General features: G+C 52.1%; 55 non-coding genes and 5 pseudogenes across 55 annotated transcripts; all 60 read left to right on the top strand.

The window, feature by feature from the left end:
- Positions 1-44: 44 nt before the first annotated feature.
- On the top strand, positions 45-163 carry LOC144900920 (5S ribosomal RNA). The gene has a single exon (XR_013629108.1). It is a non-coding gene; the product is annotated as a 5S ribosomal RNA (ribosomal RNA).
- Positions 164-293: 130 nt separating this feature from the next.
- LOC144899903 (5S ribosomal RNA) lies at positions 294-412 on the top strand. The gene has a single exon (XR_013628238.1). It is a non-coding gene; the product is annotated as a 5S ribosomal RNA (ribosomal RNA).
- A 130-nt stretch (positions 413-542) lies between these two features.
- On the top strand, positions 543-661 carry LOC144900969 (5S ribosomal RNA). The gene has a single exon (XR_013629157.1). It is a non-coding gene; the product is annotated as a 5S ribosomal RNA (ribosomal RNA).
- Positions 662-807: 146 nt separating this feature from the next.
- On the top strand, positions 808-926 carry LOC144899920 (5S ribosomal RNA). The gene has a single exon (XR_013628255.1). It is a non-coding gene; the product is annotated as a 5S ribosomal RNA (ribosomal RNA).
- A 130-nt stretch (positions 927-1,056) lies between these two features.
- LOC144900358 (5S ribosomal RNA) lies at positions 1,057-1,175 on the top strand. The gene has a single exon (XR_013628692.1). It is a non-coding gene; the product is annotated as a 5S ribosomal RNA (ribosomal RNA).
- A 130-nt stretch (positions 1,176-1,305) lies between these two features.
- LOC144900665 (5S ribosomal RNA) lies at positions 1,306-1,424 on the top strand. Its single transcript, XR_013628852.1, has one exon. It is a non-coding gene; the product is annotated as a 5S ribosomal RNA (ribosomal RNA).
- A 130-nt stretch (positions 1,425-1,554) lies between these two features.
- On the top strand, positions 1,555-1,663 carry LOC144900495 (5S ribosomal RNA; annotated as a pseudogene).
- Positions 1,664-1,793: 130 nt separating this feature from the next.
- Positions 1,794-1,922, top strand: LOC144900343 (5S ribosomal RNA; annotated as a pseudogene).
- Positions 1,923-2,045: 123 nt separating this feature from the next.
- LOC144900550 (5S ribosomal RNA) lies at positions 2,046-2,154 on the top strand (annotated as a pseudogene).
- A 130-nt stretch (positions 2,155-2,284) lies between these two features.
- Positions 2,285-2,403, top strand: LOC144900989 (5S ribosomal RNA). Its single transcript, XR_013629178.1, has one exon. It is a non-coding gene; the product is annotated as a 5S ribosomal RNA (ribosomal RNA).
- Positions 2,404-2,533: 130 nt separating this feature from the next.
- Positions 2,534-2,652, top strand: LOC144900277 (5S ribosomal RNA). Its single transcript, XR_013628612.1, has one exon. It is a non-coding gene; the product is annotated as a 5S ribosomal RNA (ribosomal RNA).
- Positions 2,653-2,782: 130 nt separating this feature from the next.
- LOC144900321 (5S ribosomal RNA) lies at positions 2,783-2,901 on the top strand. Its single transcript, XR_013628656.1, has one exon. It is a non-coding gene; the product is annotated as a 5S ribosomal RNA (ribosomal RNA).
- Positions 2,902-3,047: 146 nt separating this feature from the next.
- On the top strand, positions 3,048-3,166 carry LOC144900664 (5S ribosomal RNA). Its single transcript, XR_013628851.1, has one exon. It is a non-coding gene; the product is annotated as a 5S ribosomal RNA (ribosomal RNA).
- Positions 3,167-3,296: 130 nt separating this feature from the next.
- LOC144900855 (5S ribosomal RNA) lies at positions 3,297-3,415 on the top strand. Its single transcript, XR_013629042.1, has one exon. It is a non-coding gene; the product is annotated as a 5S ribosomal RNA (ribosomal RNA).
- A 130-nt stretch (positions 3,416-3,545) lies between these two features.
- Positions 3,546-3,664, top strand: LOC144900663 (5S ribosomal RNA). The gene has a single exon (XR_013628850.1). It is a non-coding gene; the product is annotated as a 5S ribosomal RNA (ribosomal RNA).
- A 130-nt stretch (positions 3,665-3,794) lies between these two features.
- LOC144900662 (5S ribosomal RNA) lies at positions 3,795-3,913 on the top strand. The gene has a single exon (XR_013628849.1). It is a non-coding gene; the product is annotated as a 5S ribosomal RNA (ribosomal RNA).
- Positions 3,914-4,043: 130 nt separating this feature from the next.
- LOC144900661 (5S ribosomal RNA) lies at positions 4,044-4,162 on the top strand. Its single transcript, XR_013628848.1, has one exon. It is a non-coding gene; the product is annotated as a 5S ribosomal RNA (ribosomal RNA).
- A 130-nt stretch (positions 4,163-4,292) lies between these two features.
- On the top strand, positions 4,293-4,411 carry LOC144900660 (5S ribosomal RNA). The gene has a single exon (XR_013628847.1). It is a non-coding gene; the product is annotated as a 5S ribosomal RNA (ribosomal RNA).
- Positions 4,412-4,557: 146 nt separating this feature from the next.
- LOC144900490 (5S ribosomal RNA) lies at positions 4,558-4,666 on the top strand (annotated as a pseudogene).
- Positions 4,667-4,796: 130 nt separating this feature from the next.
- Positions 4,797-4,915, top strand: LOC144900470 (5S ribosomal RNA). Its single transcript, XR_013628767.1, has one exon. It is a non-coding gene; the product is annotated as a 5S ribosomal RNA (ribosomal RNA).
- A 130-nt stretch (positions 4,916-5,045) lies between these two features.
- Positions 5,046-5,164, top strand: LOC144900882 (5S ribosomal RNA). The gene has a single exon (XR_013629069.1). It is a non-coding gene; the product is annotated as a 5S ribosomal RNA (ribosomal RNA).
- A 130-nt stretch (positions 5,165-5,294) lies between these two features.
- LOC144900053 (5S ribosomal RNA) lies at positions 5,295-5,413 on the top strand. Its single transcript, XR_013628388.1, has one exon. It is a non-coding gene; the product is annotated as a 5S ribosomal RNA (ribosomal RNA).
- Positions 5,414-5,543: 130 nt separating this feature from the next.
- LOC144900961 (5S ribosomal RNA) lies at positions 5,544-5,662 on the top strand. The gene has a single exon (XR_013629149.1). It is a non-coding gene; the product is annotated as a 5S ribosomal RNA (ribosomal RNA).
- Positions 5,663-5,792: 130 nt separating this feature from the next.
- On the top strand, positions 5,793-5,911 carry LOC144900659 (5S ribosomal RNA). The gene has a single exon (XR_013628846.1). It is a non-coding gene; the product is annotated as a 5S ribosomal RNA (ribosomal RNA).
- A 130-nt stretch (positions 5,912-6,041) lies between these two features.
- Positions 6,042-6,160, top strand: LOC144900785 (5S ribosomal RNA). Its single transcript, XR_013628972.1, has one exon. It is a non-coding gene; the product is annotated as a 5S ribosomal RNA (ribosomal RNA).
- Positions 6,161-6,306: 146 nt separating this feature from the next.
- LOC144900658 (5S ribosomal RNA) lies at positions 6,307-6,425 on the top strand. Its single transcript, XR_013628845.1, has one exon. It is a non-coding gene; the product is annotated as a 5S ribosomal RNA (ribosomal RNA).
- Positions 6,426-6,555: 130 nt separating this feature from the next.
- On the top strand, positions 6,556-6,674 carry LOC144899915 (5S ribosomal RNA). Its single transcript, XR_013628250.1, has one exon. It is a non-coding gene; the product is annotated as a 5S ribosomal RNA (ribosomal RNA).
- Positions 6,675-6,804: 130 nt separating this feature from the next.
- On the top strand, positions 6,805-6,923 carry LOC144900031 (5S ribosomal RNA). The gene has a single exon (XR_013628366.1). It is a non-coding gene; the product is annotated as a 5S ribosomal RNA (ribosomal RNA).
- A 130-nt stretch (positions 6,924-7,053) lies between these two features.
- LOC144900035 (5S ribosomal RNA) lies at positions 7,054-7,172 on the top strand. Its single transcript, XR_013628370.1, has one exon. It is a non-coding gene; the product is annotated as a 5S ribosomal RNA (ribosomal RNA).
- A 146-nt stretch (positions 7,173-7,318) lies between these two features.
- Positions 7,319-7,427, top strand: LOC144900489 (5S ribosomal RNA; annotated as a pseudogene).
- A 130-nt stretch (positions 7,428-7,557) lies between these two features.
- On the top strand, positions 7,558-7,676 carry LOC144900656 (5S ribosomal RNA). The gene has a single exon (XR_013628843.1). It is a non-coding gene; the product is annotated as a 5S ribosomal RNA (ribosomal RNA).
- Positions 7,677-7,806: 130 nt separating this feature from the next.
- Positions 7,807-7,925, top strand: LOC144900881 (5S ribosomal RNA). The gene has a single exon (XR_013629068.1). It is a non-coding gene; the product is annotated as a 5S ribosomal RNA (ribosomal RNA).
- Positions 7,926-8,055: 130 nt separating this feature from the next.
- Positions 8,056-8,174, top strand: LOC144900052 (5S ribosomal RNA). The gene has a single exon (XR_013628387.1). It is a non-coding gene; the product is annotated as a 5S ribosomal RNA (ribosomal RNA).
- A 130-nt stretch (positions 8,175-8,304) lies between these two features.
- On the top strand, positions 8,305-8,423 carry LOC144900960 (5S ribosomal RNA). Its single transcript, XR_013629148.1, has one exon. It is a non-coding gene; the product is annotated as a 5S ribosomal RNA (ribosomal RNA).
- Positions 8,424-8,553: 130 nt separating this feature from the next.
- On the top strand, positions 8,554-8,672 carry LOC144900655 (5S ribosomal RNA). The gene has a single exon (XR_013628842.1). It is a non-coding gene; the product is annotated as a 5S ribosomal RNA (ribosomal RNA).
- Positions 8,673-8,802: 130 nt separating this feature from the next.
- Positions 8,803-8,921, top strand: LOC144900784 (5S ribosomal RNA). Its single transcript, XR_013628971.1, has one exon. It is a non-coding gene; the product is annotated as a 5S ribosomal RNA (ribosomal RNA).
- A 146-nt stretch (positions 8,922-9,067) lies between these two features.
- LOC144900654 (5S ribosomal RNA) lies at positions 9,068-9,186 on the top strand. Its single transcript, XR_013628841.1, has one exon. It is a non-coding gene; the product is annotated as a 5S ribosomal RNA (ribosomal RNA).
- Positions 9,187-9,316: 130 nt separating this feature from the next.
- Positions 9,317-9,435, top strand: LOC144899914 (5S ribosomal RNA). Its single transcript, XR_013628249.1, has one exon. It is a non-coding gene; the product is annotated as a 5S ribosomal RNA (ribosomal RNA).
- Positions 9,436-9,565: 130 nt separating this feature from the next.
- On the top strand, positions 9,566-9,684 carry LOC144900030 (5S ribosomal RNA). Its single transcript, XR_013628365.1, has one exon. It is a non-coding gene; the product is annotated as a 5S ribosomal RNA (ribosomal RNA).
- Positions 9,685-9,814: 130 nt separating this feature from the next.
- Positions 9,815-9,933, top strand: LOC144900653 (5S ribosomal RNA). Its single transcript, XR_013628839.1, has one exon. It is a non-coding gene; the product is annotated as a 5S ribosomal RNA (ribosomal RNA).
- A 130-nt stretch (positions 9,934-10,063) lies between these two features.
- LOC144900652 (5S ribosomal RNA) lies at positions 10,064-10,182 on the top strand. Its single transcript, XR_013628838.1, has one exon. It is a non-coding gene; the product is annotated as a 5S ribosomal RNA (ribosomal RNA).
- A 146-nt stretch (positions 10,183-10,328) lies between these two features.
- On the top strand, positions 10,329-10,447 carry LOC144900651 (5S ribosomal RNA). The gene has a single exon (XR_013628837.1). It is a non-coding gene; the product is annotated as a 5S ribosomal RNA (ribosomal RNA).
- Positions 10,448-10,577: 130 nt separating this feature from the next.
- LOC144900650 (5S ribosomal RNA) lies at positions 10,578-10,696 on the top strand. The gene has a single exon (XR_013628836.1). It is a non-coding gene; the product is annotated as a 5S ribosomal RNA (ribosomal RNA).
- A 130-nt stretch (positions 10,697-10,826) lies between these two features.
- On the top strand, positions 10,827-10,945 carry LOC144900880 (5S ribosomal RNA). The gene has a single exon (XR_013629067.1). It is a non-coding gene; the product is annotated as a 5S ribosomal RNA (ribosomal RNA).
- Positions 10,946-11,075: 130 nt separating this feature from the next.
- LOC144900165 (5S ribosomal RNA) lies at positions 11,076-11,194 on the top strand. Its single transcript, XR_013628500.1, has one exon. It is a non-coding gene; the product is annotated as a 5S ribosomal RNA (ribosomal RNA).
- Positions 11,195-11,324: 130 nt separating this feature from the next.
- Positions 11,325-11,443, top strand: LOC144900171 (5S ribosomal RNA). Its single transcript, XR_013628506.1, has one exon. It is a non-coding gene; the product is annotated as a 5S ribosomal RNA (ribosomal RNA).
- Positions 11,444-11,573: 130 nt separating this feature from the next.
- LOC144900128 (5S ribosomal RNA) lies at positions 11,574-11,692 on the top strand. The gene has a single exon (XR_013628463.1). It is a non-coding gene; the product is annotated as a 5S ribosomal RNA (ribosomal RNA).
- Positions 11,693-11,822: 130 nt separating this feature from the next.
- On the top strand, positions 11,823-11,941 carry LOC144900649 (5S ribosomal RNA). The gene has a single exon (XR_013628835.1). It is a non-coding gene; the product is annotated as a 5S ribosomal RNA (ribosomal RNA).
- A 130-nt stretch (positions 11,942-12,071) lies between these two features.
- LOC144900783 (5S ribosomal RNA) lies at positions 12,072-12,190 on the top strand. Its single transcript, XR_013628970.1, has one exon. It is a non-coding gene; the product is annotated as a 5S ribosomal RNA (ribosomal RNA).
- A 146-nt stretch (positions 12,191-12,336) lies between these two features.
- On the top strand, positions 12,337-12,455 carry LOC144900647 (5S ribosomal RNA). The gene has a single exon (XR_013628834.1). It is a non-coding gene; the product is annotated as a 5S ribosomal RNA (ribosomal RNA).
- A 130-nt stretch (positions 12,456-12,585) lies between these two features.
- LOC144900879 (5S ribosomal RNA) lies at positions 12,586-12,704 on the top strand. Its single transcript, XR_013629066.1, has one exon. It is a non-coding gene; the product is annotated as a 5S ribosomal RNA (ribosomal RNA).
- Positions 12,705-12,834: 130 nt separating this feature from the next.
- LOC144900051 (5S ribosomal RNA) lies at positions 12,835-12,953 on the top strand. The gene has a single exon (XR_013628386.1). It is a non-coding gene; the product is annotated as a 5S ribosomal RNA (ribosomal RNA).
- A 130-nt stretch (positions 12,954-13,083) lies between these two features.
- Positions 13,084-13,202, top strand: LOC144900170 (5S ribosomal RNA). The gene has a single exon (XR_013628505.1). It is a non-coding gene; the product is annotated as a 5S ribosomal RNA (ribosomal RNA).
- A 130-nt stretch (positions 13,203-13,332) lies between these two features.
- LOC144900646 (5S ribosomal RNA) lies at positions 13,333-13,451 on the top strand. Its single transcript, XR_013628833.1, has one exon. It is a non-coding gene; the product is annotated as a 5S ribosomal RNA (ribosomal RNA).
- Positions 13,452-13,581: 130 nt separating this feature from the next.
- On the top strand, positions 13,582-13,700 carry LOC144900782 (5S ribosomal RNA). The gene has a single exon (XR_013628969.1). It is a non-coding gene; the product is annotated as a 5S ribosomal RNA (ribosomal RNA).
- A 146-nt stretch (positions 13,701-13,846) lies between these two features.
- On the top strand, positions 13,847-13,965 carry LOC144900644 (5S ribosomal RNA). Its single transcript, XR_013628831.1, has one exon. It is a non-coding gene; the product is annotated as a 5S ribosomal RNA (ribosomal RNA).
- A 130-nt stretch (positions 13,966-14,095) lies between these two features.
- LOC144899912 (5S ribosomal RNA) lies at positions 14,096-14,214 on the top strand. Its single transcript, XR_013628247.1, has one exon. It is a non-coding gene; the product is annotated as a 5S ribosomal RNA (ribosomal RNA).
- A 130-nt stretch (positions 14,215-14,344) lies between these two features.
- LOC144900854 (5S ribosomal RNA) lies at positions 14,345-14,463 on the top strand. Its single transcript, XR_013629041.1, has one exon. It is a non-coding gene; the product is annotated as a 5S ribosomal RNA (ribosomal RNA).
- Positions 14,464-14,593: 130 nt separating this feature from the next.
- On the top strand, positions 14,594-14,712 carry LOC144900643 (5S ribosomal RNA). The gene has a single exon (XR_013628830.1). It is a non-coding gene; the product is annotated as a 5S ribosomal RNA (ribosomal RNA).
- A 146-nt stretch (positions 14,713-14,858) lies between these two features.
- Positions 14,859-14,977, top strand: LOC144900642 (5S ribosomal RNA). The gene has a single exon (XR_013628829.1). It is a non-coding gene; the product is annotated as a 5S ribosomal RNA (ribosomal RNA).
- Positions 14,978-15,013: the final 36 nt, after the last annotated feature.

The raw sequence follows: 15,013 nt of genomic DNA, 5'->3' as shown, positions 1-15,013 counted from the left end.
GGCCAGTGTCGCCTTCAAAAAGGATTTTTCCAAAATGATCAAGGGCTTACGGCCATACTACCTTGAGAACGCCCGATCTCGTCAGATCTCGGAAGCTAAGCAGGGGCGGGCCTGGTTAGTACTTGGATGGGAGACCGCCTGGGAATACCAGGTGCTGTAAGCTTTTTATGCTTTCTGCTCTCGCCTGACGGAAGAGGGTGCTCTTTCCCACTTGTTGGGGGAAGCAATGATTTTTGTGGGAATCCTGTTGGCCAGTGTCGCCTTCAAAAAGGATTTTTCCAAAATGAGCAAGGGCTTACGGCCATACTACCCTGAGAACGCCCGATCTCGTCCGATCTTGGAAGCTAAGCAGGGGCGGGCCTGGTTAGTACTTGGATGGGAGACCGCCTGGGAATACCAGGTGCTGTAAGCTTTTTATGCTTTCTGCTCTCGCCTGACGGAAGAGGGCGCTCTTTCCCACTCTTTGGGGAAAGCAATGATTTTTGTGGGAATCCTGTTGGCCAGTGTCGCCTTCAAAAAGGATTTTTCCAAAATGAGCAAGGGCTTACGGCCATACTACCCTGAGAACGCCCGATCTCGTCTGATCTCGGAAGCTAAGCAGGGGCGGGCCTGGTTAGTACTTGGATGGGAAACCGCCTGGGAATACCAGGTGCTGTAAGCTTTTTATGCTGTAAGCTTTTTATGCTTTCTGCTCTCACCTGACGGAAGAGGGCGCTCTTTCCCACTTGTTGGGGAAAGCAATGATTTTTGTGGGAATCCTGTTGGCCAGTGTCGCCTTCAAAAAGGATTTTTCCAAAATGAGCAGGGGCTTACGGCCATACTACCCTGAGAACGCCCGATCTCGTCCGATCTCGGAAGCTAAGCAGGGGCGGGCCTGGTTAGTACTTGGATGGGAGACCGCCTGGGAATACCAGGTGCTGTAAGATTTTTATGCTTTCTGCTCTCGCCTGACGGAAGAGGGCGCTCTTTCCCACTCTTTGGGGAAAGCAATGATTTTTGTGGGAATCCTGTTGGCCAGTGTCGCCTTCAAAAAGGATTTTTCCAAAATGAGCCAGGGCTTACGGCCATACTACCCTGAGAACGCCCGATCTCGTCCGATCTCGGAAGCTAAGCAGGGGCGGACCTGGTTAGTACTTGGATGGGAGACCGCCTCGGAATACCAGTTGCTGTAAGCTTTTTATGCTTTCTGCTCTCGCCTGACGGAAGAAGGCGCTCTTTCCCACTCTTTGGGGAAAGCAATGATTTTTGTGGGAATCCTGTTGGCCAGTGTCGCCTTCAAAAAGGATTTTTCCAAAATGAGCAAGGGCTTACGGCCATACTACCCTGAGAACGCCCGATCTCGTCCGATCTCGGAAGCTAAGCAGGGGCGGGCCTGGTTAGTACTTGGATGGGAGACCGCCTGGGAATACCAGGTGCTGTAAGCTTTTTATGCTTTCTGCTCTCGCCTGACGGAAGAGGGCGCTCTTTCCCACTCTTTGGGGAAAGCAATGATTTTTGTGGGAATCCTGTTGGCCAGTGTCGCCTTCAAAAAGAATTTTTCCAAAATGAGCAAGGGCTTATGGCCATACTACCCTGAGAACACCCGATCTCGGAAGCTAAGCAGGGGCGGGCCTGGTTAGTACTTGGATGGGAGACCGCCTCGGAATACCAGGTGCTGTAAGCTTTTTATGCTTTCTGCTCTCGCCTGACGGAAGAGGGCGCTCTTTCCCACTCTTTGGGGAAAGCAATGATTTTTGTGGGAATCCTGTTGGCCAGTGTCGCCTTCAAAAAGGATTTTTCCAAAATGAGCAAGGGCTTACGGCCATACTACCCTGAGAACGCCCGATCTCGTCCGATCTCGTCCGATCTCGGAAGCTAAGCAGGGGCGGGCCTGGTTAGTACTTGGATGGGAGACCGCTTGGGAATACCAGGTGCTGTAAGCTCTTTCTGCTCTCACCTGACGGAAGAGGGTGCTCTTTCCCACTCTTTTGGGAAAGCAATGATTTTTGTGGGAATCCTGTTGGCCAGTGTCGCCTTCAAAAAGGATTTTTCCAAAATGAGCAAGGGGTTACGGCTATACTACCCTGAGAACGCCCGATCTCGGCAGCTAAGCAGGGGCGGGCCTGGTTAGTACTTGGATGGGAGACCGCCTGGGAATACCAGGTGCTGAAAGCCTTTTATGCTTTCTGCTCTCGCCTGACGGAAGAGGGCGCTCTTTCCCACTTGTTGGGGAAAGCAATGATTTTTGTGGGAATCCTGTTGGCCAGTGTCGCCTTCAAAAAGGATTTTTCCAAAGCAAGCAAGGGCTTACGGCCATACTACCCTGAGAACGCCCGATTTCGTCCGATCTCGGAAGCTAAGCAGGGGCGGGCCTGGTTAGTACTTGGATGGGAGACCGCCTGGGAATACCAGGTGCTGTAAGCTTTTTATGCTTTCTGCTCTCGCCTGACGGAAGAGGGCGCTCTTTCCCACTTGTTGGGGAAAGCAATGACTTTTGTGGGAATCCTGTTGGCCAGTGTCGCCTTCAAAAAGGATTTTTCCAAAATGAGCAAGGGCTTACGGCCATACTACCCTGAGAACGCCTGATCTCGTCTGATCACGGAAGCTAAGCAGGGGCGGGCCTGGTTAGTACTTGGATGGGAGACCGCCTGGGAATACCAGGTGCTGTAAGCTTTTTATGCTTTCTGCTCTCGCCTGACGGAAGAGGGCGCTCTTTCCCACTTGTTGGGGGAAGCAATGATTTTTGTGGGAATCCTGTTGGCCAGTGTCGCCTTCAAAAAGGATTTTTCCAAAATGAGCAAGGGCTTGCGGCCATACTACCCTGAGAACGACCGATCTCATCCGATCTCGAAAGCGAAGCAGGGGCGGGCCTGGTTAGTACTTGGATGGGAGACCGCCTGGGAATACCAGGTGCTGTAAGCTTTTTATGCTGTAAGCTTTTTATGCTTTCTGCTCTCGCCTGATGGAAGAGGGCGCTCTTTCCCACTTGTTGGGGAAAGCAATGATTTTTGTGGGAATCCTGTTGGCCAGTGTCGCCTTCAAAAAGGATTTTTCCAAAATGAGCAAGGGCTTACGGCCATACTACCCTGAGAACGCCCGATCTCGTCCGATCTCGGAAGCTAAGCAGGGGCGGGCCTGGTTAGTACTTGGATGGGAGACCGCCTGGGAATACCAGGTGCTGTAAGCTTTTTATGCTTTCTGCTCTCGCCTGACGGAAGAGGGCGCTCTTTCCCACTCTTTGGGGAAAGCAATGATTTTTGTGGGAATCCTGTTGGCCAGTGTCGCCTTCAAAAATGATTTTTCCAAAATGATCAAGGGCTTACGGCCATACTACCCTGAGAACGCCCGATCTCGTCCGATCTCGGAAGCTAAGCAGGGGCGGGCCTGGTTAGTACTTGGATGGGAGACCGCCTGGGAATACCAGGTGCTGTAAGCGTTTTATGCTTTCTGCTCTCGCCTGACGGAAGAGGGCGCTCTTTCCCACTTGTTGGGGGAAGCAATGATTTTTGTGGGAATCCTGTTGGCCAGTGTCGCCTTCAAAAAGGATTTTTCCAAAATGAGCAAGGGCTTACGGCCATACTACCCTGAGAACGCCCGATCTCGTCCGATCTCGGAAGCTAAGCAGGGGCGGGCCTGGTTAGTACTTGGATGGGAGACCGCCTGGGAATACCAGGTGCTGTAAGCTTTTTATGCTTTCTGCTCTCGCCTGACGGAAGAGGGCGCTCTTTCCCACTCTTTGGGGAAAGCAATGATTTTTGTGGGAATCCTGTTGGCCAGTGTCGCCTTCAAAAAGGATTTTTCCAAAATGATCCAGGGCTTACGGCCATACTACCCTGAGAACGCCCGATCTCGTCCGATCTCGGAAGCTAAGCAGGGGCGGGCCTGGTTAGTACTTGGATGGGAGACCGCCTGGGAATACCAGGTGCTGTAAGCTTTTTATGCTTTCTGCTCTCGCCTGACGGAAGAGGGTGCTCTTTCCCACTTGTTGGGGGAAGCAATGATTTTTGTGGGAATCCTGTTGGCCAGTGTCGCCTTCAAAAAGGATTTTTCCAAAATGAGCAAGGGCTTACGGCCATACTACCCTGAGAACGCCCGATCTCGTCCGATCTCGGAAGCTAAGCAGGGGCGGGCCTGGTTAGTACTTGGATGGGAGACCGCCTGGGAATACCAGGTGCTGTAAGCTTTTTATGCTTTCTGCTCTCGCCTGACGGAAGAGGGCGCTCTTTCCCACTCTTTGGGGAAAGCAATGATTTTTGTGGGAATCCTGTTGGCCAGTGTCGCCTTCAAAAAGGATTTTTCCAAAGTGAGAAAGGGCTTACGGCCATACTACCCTGAGAACGCCCGATCTCGTCCGATCTCGGAAGCTAAGCAGGGGCGGGCCTGGTTAGTACTTGGATGGGAGACCGCCTGGGAATACCAGGTGCTGTAAGCTTTTTATGCTGTAAGCTTTTTATGCTTTCTGCTCTCGCCTGACGGAAGAGGGCGCTCTTTCCCACTTGTTGGGGAAAGCAATGATTTTTGTGGGAATCCTGTTGGCCAGTGTCGCCTTCAAAAAGGATTTTTCCAAAATGAGCAAGGGCTTACGGCCATACTACCCTGAGAACGCCCGATCTCGGAAGCTAAGCAGGGGCGGGCCTGGTTAGTACTTGGATGGGAGACCGCCAGGGAATACCAGGTGCTGTAAGCTTTTTATGCTTTCTGCTCTCGCCTGACGGAAGAGGGCGCTCTTTCCCACTTGTTGGGGAAAGCAATGATTTTTGTGGGAATCCTGTTGGCCAGTGTCGCCTTCAAAAAGGATTTTTCCAAAATGAGCAAGGGCTTACGGCCATACTACCCTGAGAACGCCCGATCTCATCCGATCTCGGAAGCTAAGCAGGGGCGGGCCTGGTTAGTACTTGGATGGGAGACCGCCTGGGAATACCAGGTGCTGTAAGCTTTTTATGCTTTCTGCTCTCGCCTGACGGAAGAGGGCGCTCTTTCCCACTCTTTGGGGAAAGCAATGATTTTTGTGGGAATCCTGTTGGCCAGTGTCGCCTTCAAAAATGATTTTTCCAAAATGATCAAGGGCTTATGGCCATACTACCCTGAGAACGCCCGATCTCGTCCGATCTCGGAAGCTAAGCAGGGGCGGGCCTGGTTAGTACTTGGATGGGAGACCGCCTGGGAATACCAGGTGCTGTAAGCTTTTTATGCTTTCTGCTCTCGCCTGACGGAAGAGGGCGCTCTTTCCCACTTGTTGGGGAAAGCAATGATTTTTGTGGGAATCCTGTTGGCCAGTGTCGCCTTCAAAAAGGATTTTTCCAAATTGAGCAAGGGCTTACGGCCATACTACCCTGAGAACGCCCGATCTCGTCCGATCTCGGAAGCTAAGCAGGCGCGGGCCTGGTTAGTACTTGGATGGGAGACCGCCTGGGAATACCAGGTGCTGTAAGCATTTTATGCTTTCTGCTCTCGCCTGACGGAAGAGGGCGCTCTTTCCCACTTGTTGGGGGAAGCAATGATTTTTGTGGGAATCCTGTTGGCCAGTGTCGCCTTCAAAAAGGATTTTTCCAAAATGAGCAAGGGCTTACGGCCATACTACCCTGAGAACGCCTGATCTCGTCCGATCTCGGAAGCTAAGCAGGGGCGGGCCTGGTTAGTACTTGGATGGGAGACCGCCTGGGAATACCAGGTGCTGTAAGCTTTTTATGCTTTCTGCTCTCGCCTGACGGAAGAGGGCGCTCTTTCCCACTCTTTGGGGAAAGCAATGATTTTTGTGGGAATCCTGTTGGCCAGTGTCGCCTTCAAAAAGGATTTTTCCAAAATGATCAAGGGCTTACGGCCATACTACCCTGAGAACGCCCGATCTCGTCCGATCTCGGAAGCTAAGCAGGGGCGGGCCTGGTTAGTACTTGGATGGGAGACCGCCTGGGAATACCAGGTGCTGTAAGCTTTTTATGCTTTCTGCTCTCGCCTGACGGAAGAGGGCGCTCTTTCCCACTCTTTGGGGAAAGCAATGATTTTTGTGGGAATCCTGTTGGCCAGTGTCACCTTCAAAAAGGATTTTTCCAAAGTGAGAAAGGGCTTACGGCCATACTACCCTGAGAACGCCCGATCTCGTCTGATCTCGGAAGCTAAGCAGGGGCGGGCCTGGTTAGTACTTGGATGGGAGACCGCCTGGGAATACCAGGTGCTGTAAGCTTTTTATGCTGTAAGCTTTTTATGCTTTCTGCTCTCGCCTGATGGAAGAGGGCGCTCTTTCCCACTTGTTGGGGAAAGCAATGATTTTTGTGGGAATCCTGTTGGCCAGTGTCGCCTTCAAAAAGGATTTTTCCAAAATGAGAAAGGGCTTACGGCCATACTACCCTGAGAACGCCCGATCTCGTCCGATCTCGGAAGCTAAGCAGGGGCGGGCCTGGTTAGTACTTGGATGGGAGACCGCCTGGGAATACCAGGTGCTGTAAGCTTTTTATGCTTTCTGCTCTCGCCTGACGGAAGAGGGCGCTCTTTCCCACTTGTTGGGGGAAGCAATGATTTTTGTGGGAATCCTGTTGGCCAGTGTCGCCTTCAAAAAGGATTTTTCCAAAATGAGCAAGGGCTTACGGCCATACTACCCTGAGAACGCCCGATCTCGTCCGATCTCGGAAGCTAAGCAGGGGCGGGCCTGGTTAGTACTTGGATGGGAGACCGCCTGGGAATACCAGGTGCTGTACGCTTTTTATGCTTTCTGCTCTCCCCTGACGGAAGAGGGCGCTCTTTCCCACTTGTTGGGGAAAGCAATGATTTTTGTGGGAATCCTGTTGGCCAGTGTCGCCTTCAAAAAGGATTTTTCCAAATTGAGCAAGGGCTTACGGCCATACTACCCTGAGAACGCCCGATCTCGTCCGATCTTGGAAGCTAAGCAGGGGCGGGCCTGGTTAGTACTTGGATGGGAGACCGCCTGGGAATACCAGGTGCTGTAAGCGTTTTATGCTTTCTGCTCTCGCCTGACGGAAGAGGGCGCTCTTTCCCACTTGTTGGGGGAAGCAATGATTTTTGTGGGAATCCTGTTGGCCAGTGTCGCCTTCAAAAAGGATTTTTCCAAAATGAGCAAGGGCTTACGGCCATACTACCCTGAGAACGCCCGATCTCGTCCGATCTCGGAAGCTAAGCAGGGGCGGGCCTGGTTAGTAATTGGATGGGAGACCGCCTGGGAATACCAGGTGCTGTAAGCTTTTTATGCTGTAAGCTTTTTATGCTTTCTGCTCTCGCCTGACGGAAGAGGGCGCTCTTTCCCACTTGTTGGGGAAAGCAATGATTTTTGTGGGAATCCTGTTGGCCAGTGTCGCCTTCAAAAAGGATTTTTCCAAAATGAGCAAGGGCTTACGGCCATACTACCCTGAGAACGCCCGATCTCGGAAGCTAAGCAGGGGCGGGCCTGGTTAGTACTTGGATGGGAGACCGCCAGGGAATACCAGGTGCTGTAAGCTTTTTATGCTTTCTGCTCTCGCCTGACGGAAGAGGGCGCTCTTTCCCACTTGTTGGGGAAAGCAATGATTTTTGTGGGAATCCTGTTGGCCAGTGTCGCCTTCAAAAAGGATTTTTCCAAAATGAGCAAGGGCTTACGGCCATACTACCCTGAGAACGCCCGATCTCGTCCGATCTCGGAAGCTAAGCAGGGGCGGGCCTGGTTAGTACTTGGATGGGAGACCGCCTGGGAATACCAGGTGCTGTAAGCTTTTTATGCTTTCTGCTCTCGCCTGACGGAAGAGGGCGCTCTTTCCCACTCTTTGGGGAAAGCAATGATTTTTGTGGGAATCCTGTTGGCCAGTGTCGCCTTCAAAAATGATTTTTCCAAAATGATCAAGGGCTTATGGCCATACTACCCTGAGAACGCCCGATCTCGTCCGATCTCGGAAGCTAAGCAGGGGCGGGCCTGGTTAGTACTTGGATGGGAGACCGCCTGGGAATACCAGGTGCTGTAAGCTTTTTATGCTTTCTGCTCTCGCCTGACGGAAGAGGGCGCTCTTTCCCACTTGTTGGGGAAAGCAATGATTTTTGTGGGAATCCTGTTGGCCAGTGTCGCCTTCAAAAAGGATTTTTCCAAATTGAGCAAGGGCTTACGGCCATACTACCCTGAGAACGCCCGATCTCGTCCGATCTCGGAAGCTAAGCAGGCGCGGGCCTGGTTAGTACTTGGATGGGAGACCGCCTGGGAATACCAGGTGCTGTAAGCATTTTATGCTTTCTGCTCTCGCCTGACGGAAGAGGGCGCTCTTTCCCACTTGTTGGGGGAAGCAATGATTTTTGTGGGAATCCTGTTGGCCAGTGTCGCCTTCAAAAAGGATTTTTCCAAAATGAGCAAGGGCTTACGGCCATACTACCCTGAGAACGCCTGATCTCGTCCGATCTCGGAAGCTAAGCAGGGGCGGGCCTGGTTAGTACTTGGATGGGAGACCGCCTGGGAATACCAGGTGCTGTAAGCTTTTTATGCTTTCTGCTCTCGCCTGACGGAAGAGGGCGCTCTTTCCCACTCTTTGGGGAAAGCAATGATTTTTGTGGGAATCCTGTTGGCCAGTGTCGCCTTCAAAAAGGATTTTTCCAAAATGATCAAGGGCTTACGGCCATACTACCCTGAGAACGCCCGATCTCGTCCGATCTCGGAAGCTAAGCAGGGGCGGGCCTGGTTAGTACTTGGATGGGAGACCGCCTGGGAATACCAGGTGCTGTAAGCTTTTTATGCTTTCTGCTCTCGCCTGACGGAAGAGGGCGCTCTTTCCCACTCTTTGGGGAAAGCAATGATTTTTGTGGGAATCCTGTTGGCCAGTGTCACCTTCAAAAAGGATTTTTCCAAAGTGAGAAAGGGCTTACGGCCATACTACCCTGAGAACGCCCGATCTCGTCTGATCTCGGAAGCTAAGCAGGGGCGGGCCTGGTTAGTACTTGGATGGGAGACCGCCTGGGAATACCAGGTGCTGTAAGCTTTTTATGCTGTAAGCTTTTTATGCTTTCTGCTCTCGCCTGATGGAAGAGGGCGCTCTTTCCCACTTGTTGGGGAAAGCAATGATTTTTGTGGGAATCCTGTTGGCCAGTGTCGCCTTCAAAAAGGATTTTTCCAAAATGAGAAAGGGCTTACGGCCATACTACCCTGAGAACGCCCGATCTCGTCCGATCTCGGAAGCTAAGCAGGGGCGGGCCTGGTTAGTACTTGGATGGGAGACCGCCTGGGAATACCAGGTGCTGTAAGCTTTTTATGCTTTCTGCTCTCGCCTGACGGAAGAGGGCGCTCTTTCCCACTTGTTGGGGGAAGCAATGATTTTTGTGGGAATCCTGTTGGCCAGTGTCGCCTTCAAAAAGGATTTTTCCAAAATGAGCAAGGGCTTACGGCCATACTACCCTGAGAACGCCCGATCTCGTCCGATCTCGGAAGCTAAGCAGGGGCGGGCCTGGTTAGTACTTGGATGGGAGACCGCCTGGGAATACCAGGTGCTGTACGCTTTTTATGCTTTCTGCTCTCCCCTGACGGAAGAGGGCGCTCTTTCCCACTTGTTGGGGAAAGCAATGATTTTTGTGGGAATCCTGTTGGCCAGTGTCGCCTTCAAAAAGGATTTTTCCAAATTGAGCAAGGGCTTACGGCCATACTACCCTGAGAACGCCCGATCTCGTCCGATCTTGGAAGCTAAGCAGGGGCGGGCCTGGTTAGTACTTGGATGGGAGACCGCCTGGGAATACCAGGTGCTGTAAGCGTTTTATGCTTTCTGCTCTCGCCTGACGGAAGAGGGCGCTCTTTCCCACTTGTTGGGGGAAGCAATGATTTTTGTGGGAATCCTGTTGGCCAGTGTCGCCTTCAAAAAGGATTTTTCCAAAATGAGCAAGGGCTTACGGCCATACTACCCTGAGAACGCCCGATCTCGTCCGATCTCGGAAGCTAAGCAGGGGCGGGCCTGGTTAGTACTTGGATGGGAGACCGCCTGGGAATACCAGGTGCTGTAAGCTTTTTATGCTTTCTGCTCTCGCCTGACGGAAGAGGGCGCTCTTTCCCACTCTTTGGGGAAAGCAATGATTTTTGTGGGAATCCTGTTGGCCAGTGTCGCCTTCAAAAAGGATTTTTCCAAAGTGAGAAAGGGCTTACGGCCATACTACCCTGAGAACGCCCGATCTCGTCCGATCTCGGAAGCTAAGCAGGGGCGGGCCTGGTTAGTACTTGGATGGGAGACCGCCTGGGAATACCAGGTGCTGTAAGCTTTTTATGCTGTAAGCTTTTTATGCTTTCTGCTCTCGCCTGACGGAAGAGGGCGCTCTTTCCCACTTGTTGGGGAAAGCAATGATTTTTGTGGGAATCCTGTTGGCCAGTGTCGCCTTCAAAAAGGATTTTTCCAAAATGAGCAAGGGCTTACGGCCATACTACCCTGAGAACGCCCGATCTCGTCCGATCTCGGAAGCTAAGCAGGGGCGGGCCTGGTTAGTACTTGGATGGGAGACCGCCTGGGAATACCAGGTGCTGTAAGCTTTTTATGCTTTCTGCTCTCGCCTGACGGAAGAGGGCGCTCTTTCCCACTTGTTGGGGAAAGCAATGATTTTTGTGGGAATCCTGTTGGCCAGTGTCGCCTTCAAAAAGGATTTTTCCAAAATGAGCAAGGGCTTACGGCCATACTACCCTGAGAACGCCCGATCTCGTCCGATCTCGGAAGCTAAGCAGGGGCGGGCCTGGTTAGTACTTGGATGGGAGACCGCCTGGGAATACCAGGTGCTGTAAGCTTTTTATGCTTTCTGCTCTCGCCTGACGGAAGAGGGCGCTCTTTCCCACTCTTTGGGGAAAGCAATGATTTTTGTGGGAATCCTGTTGGCCAGTGTCGCCTTCAAAAATGATTTTTCCAAAATGATCAAGGGCTTATGGCCATACTACCCTGAGAACGCCCGATCTCGTCCGATCTCGGAAGCTAAGCAGGGGCGGGCCTGGTTAGTACTTGGATGGGAGACCGCCTGGGAATACCAGGTGCTGTAAGCTTTTTATGCTTTCTGCTCTCGCCTGACGGAAGAGGGCGCTCTTTCCCACTTGTTGGGGAAAGCAATGATTTTTGTGGGAATCCTGTTGGCCAGTGTCGCCTTCAAAAAGGATTTTTCCAAATTGAGCAAGGGCTTACGGCCATACTACCCTGAGAACGCCCGATCTCGTCCGATCTCGGAAGCTAAGCAGGCGCGGGCCTGGTTAGTACTTGGATGGGAGACCGCCTGGGAATATCAGGTGCTGTAAGCATTTTATGCTTTCTGCTCTCGCCTGACGGAAGAGGGCGCTCTTTCCCACTTGTTGGGGGAAGCAATGATTTTTGTGGGAATCCTGTTGGCCAGTGTCGCCTTCAAAAAGGATTTTTCCAAAATGAGCAAGGGCTTACGGCCATACTACCCTGAGAACGCCTGATCTCGTCCGATCTCGGAAACTAAGCAGGGGCGGGCCTGGTTAGTACTTGGATGGGAGACCGCCTGGGAATACCAGGTGCTGTAAGCTTTTTATGCTTTCTGCTCTCGCCTGACGGAAGAGGGCGCTCTTTCCCACTCTTTGGGGAAAGCAATGATTTTTGTGGGAATCCTGTTGGCCAGTGTCGCCTTCAAAAAGGATTTTTCCAAAATGATCAAGGGCTTACGGCCATACTACCCTGAGAACGCCCGATCTCGTCCGATCTCGGAAGCTAAGCAGGGGCGCGCCTGGTTAGTACTTGGATGGGAGACCGCCTGGGAATACCAGGTGCTGTAAGCTTTTTATGCTTTCTGCTCTCGCCTGACGGAAGAGGGCGCTCTTTCCCACTTGTTGGGGAAAGCAATGATTTTTGTGGGAATCCTGTTGGCCAGTGTCGCCTTCAAAAAGGATTTTTCCAAAATGAGCAAGGGCTTACGGCCATACTACCCTGAGAACGCCCGATCTCGTCCGATCTCGGAAGCTAAGCAGGGGCGGGCCTGGTTAGTACTTGGATGGGAGACCGCCTGGGAATACCAGGTGCTGTAAGCTTTTTATGCTTTCTGCTCTCGCCTGACGGAAGAGGGCGCTCTTTCCCACTCTTTGGGGAAAGCAATGATTTTTGTGGGAATCCTGTTGGCCAGTGTCACCTTCAAAAAGGATTTTTCCAAAGTGAGAAAGGGCTTACGGCCATACTACCCTGAGAACGCCCGATCTCGTCTGATCTCGGAAGCTAAGCAGGGGCGGGCCTGGTTAGTACTTGGATGGGAGACCGCCTGGGAATACCAGGTGCTGTAAGCTTTTTATGCTGTAAGCTTTTTATGCTTTCTGCTCTCGCCTGATGGAAGAGGGCGCTCTTTCCCACTTGTTGGGGAAAGCAATGATTTTTGTGGGAATCCTGTTGGCCAGTGTCGCCTTCAAAAAGGATTTTTCCAAATTGAGAAAGGGCTTACGGCCATACTACCCTGAGAACGCCCGATCTCGTCCGATCTCGGAAGCTAAGCAGGGGCGGGCCTGGTTAGTACTTGGATGGGAGACCGCCTGGGAATACCAGGTGCTGTAAGCTTTTTATGCTTTCTGCTCTCGCCTGACGGAAGAGGGCGCTCTTTCCCACTTGTTGGGGGAAGCAATGATTTTTGTGGGAATCCTGTTGGCCAGTGTCGCCTTCAAAAAGGATTTTTCCAAAATGAGCAAGGGCTTATGGCCATACTACCCTGAGAACGCCCGATCTCGTCCGATCTCGGAAGCTAAGCAGGGGCGGGCCTGGTTAGTACTTGGATGGGAGACCGCCTGGGAATACCAGGTGCTGTAAGCTTTTTATGCTTTCTGCTCTCGCCTGACGGAAGAGGGCGCTCTTTCCCACTTGTTGGGGAAAGCAATGATTTTTGTGGGAATCCTGTTGGCCAGTGTCGCCTTCAAAAAGGATTTTTCCAAATTGAGCAAGGGCTTACGGCCATACTACCCTGAGAACGCCCGATCTCGTCCGATCTCGGAAGCTAAGCAGGCGCGGGCCTGGTTAGTACTTGGATGGGAGACCGCCTGGGAATACCAGGTGCTGTAAGCATTTTATGCTTTCTGCTCTCGCCTGACGGAAGAGGGCGCTCTTTCCCACTTGTTGGGGGAAGCAATGATTTTTGTGGGAATCCTGTTGGCCAGTGTCGCCTTCAAAAAGGATTTTTCCAAAATGAGCAAGGGCTTACGGCCATACTACCCTGAGAACGCCTGATCTCGTCCGATCTCGGAAACTAAGCAGGGGCGGGCCTGGTTAGTACTTGGATGGGAGACCGCCTGGGAATACCAGGTGCTGTAAGCTTTTTATGCTTTCTGCTCTCGCCTGACGGAAGAGGGCGCTCTTTCCCACTCTTTGGGGAAAGCAATGATTTTTGTGGGAATCCTGTTGGCCAGTGTCGCCTTCAAAAAGGATTTTTCCAAAATGATCAAGGGCTTACGGCCATACTACCCTGAGAACGCCCGATCTCGTCCGATCTCGGAAGCTAAGCAGGGGCGGGCCTGGTTAGTACTTGGATGGGAGACCGCCTGGGAATACCAGGTGCTGTAAGCTTTTTATGCTTTCTGCTCTCGCCTGACGGAAGAGGGCGCTCTTTCCCACTCTTTGGGGAAAGCAATGATTTTTGTGGGAATCCTGTTGGCCAGTGTCACCTTCAAAAAGGATTTTTCCAAAGTGAGAAAGGGCTTACGGCCATACTACCCTGAGAACGCCCGATCTCGTCTGATCTCGGAAGCTAAGCAGGGGCGGGCCTGGTTAGTACTTGGATGGGAGACCGCCTGGGAATACCAGGTGCTGTAAGCTTTTTATGCTGTAAGCTTTTTATGCTTTCTGCTCTCGCCTGATGGAAGAGGGCGCTCTTTCCCACTTGTTGGGGAAAGCAATGATTTTTGTGGGAATCCTGTTGGCCAGTGTCGCCTTCAAAAAGGATTTTTCCAAAATGAGAAAGGGCTTACGGCCATACTACCCTGAGAACGCCCGATCTCGTCCGATCTCGGAAGCTAAGCAGGGGCGGGCCTGGTTAGTACTTGGATGGGAGACCGCCTGGGAATACCAGGTGCTGTAAGCTTTTTATGCTTTCTGCTCTCGCCTGACGGAAGAGGGCGCTCTTTCCCACTTGTTGGGGGAAGCAATGATTTTTGTGGGAATCCTGTTGGCCAGTGTCGCCTTCAAAAAGGATTTTTCCAAAATGAGCAAGGGCTTACGGCCATACTACCCTGAGAACGCCCGATCTCGTCCGATCTCGGAAGCTAAGCAGGGGCGGGCCTGGTTAGTACTTGGATGGGAGACCGCCTGGGAATACCAGGTGCTGTACGCTTTTTATGCTTTCTGCTCTCCCCTGACGGAAGAGGGCGCTCTTTCCCACTTGTTGGGGAAAGCAATGATTTTTGTGGGAATCCTGTTGGCCAGTGTCGCCTTCAAAAAGGATTTTTCCAAATTGAGCAAGGGCTTACGGCCATACTACCCTGAGAACGCCCGATCTCGTCCGATCTCGGAAGCTAAGCAGGGGCGGGCCTGGTTAGTACTTGGATGGGAGACCGCCTGGGAATACCAGGTGCTGTAAGCGTTTTATGCTTTCTGCTCTCGCCTGACGGAAGAGGGCGCTCTTTCCCACTTGTTGGGGGAAGCAATGATTTTTGTGGGAATCCTGTTGGCCAGTGTCGCCTTCAAAAAGGATTTTTCCAAAATGAGCAAGGGCTTACGGCCATACTACCCTGAGAACGCCCGATCTCGTCCGATCTCGGAAGCTAAGCAGGGGCGGGCCTGGTTAGTACTTGGATGGGAGACCGCCTGGGAATACCAGGTGCTGTAAGCTTTTTATGCTGTAAGCTTTTTATGCTTTCTGCTCTCCCCTGACGGAAGAGGGCGCTCTTTCCCACTTGTTGGGGAAAGCAATGATTTTTGTGGGAATCCTGTTGGCCAGTGTCGCCTTCAAAAAGGATTTTTCCAAAAGGAGAAAGGGCTTACGGCCATACTACCCTGAGAACGCCCGATCTCGTCCGATCTCGGAAGCTAAGCAGGGGCGGGCCTGGTTAGTACTTGGATGGGAGACCGCCTGGGAATACCAGGTGCTGTAAGCTTTTTATGCTTTCTGCTCTCGCCTGACGGAAGAGGGC

This window comes from Doryrhamphus excisus, linkage group LG9, assembly GCF_037039965.1.
Source record: "Doryrhamphus excisus strain RoL-2023G ecotype Guam linkage group LG9, RoL_Dexc_Guam_v1.1, whole genome shotgun sequence".
Classification (NCBI taxonomy): Eukaryota; Metazoa; Chordata; class Actinopteri; order Syngnathiformes; family Syngnathidae; genus Doryrhamphus; species Doryrhamphus excisus.
Note: the sequence above shows the minus strand (reverse complement) of the source record. Positions and strands in the feature narration are given on the sequence as shown.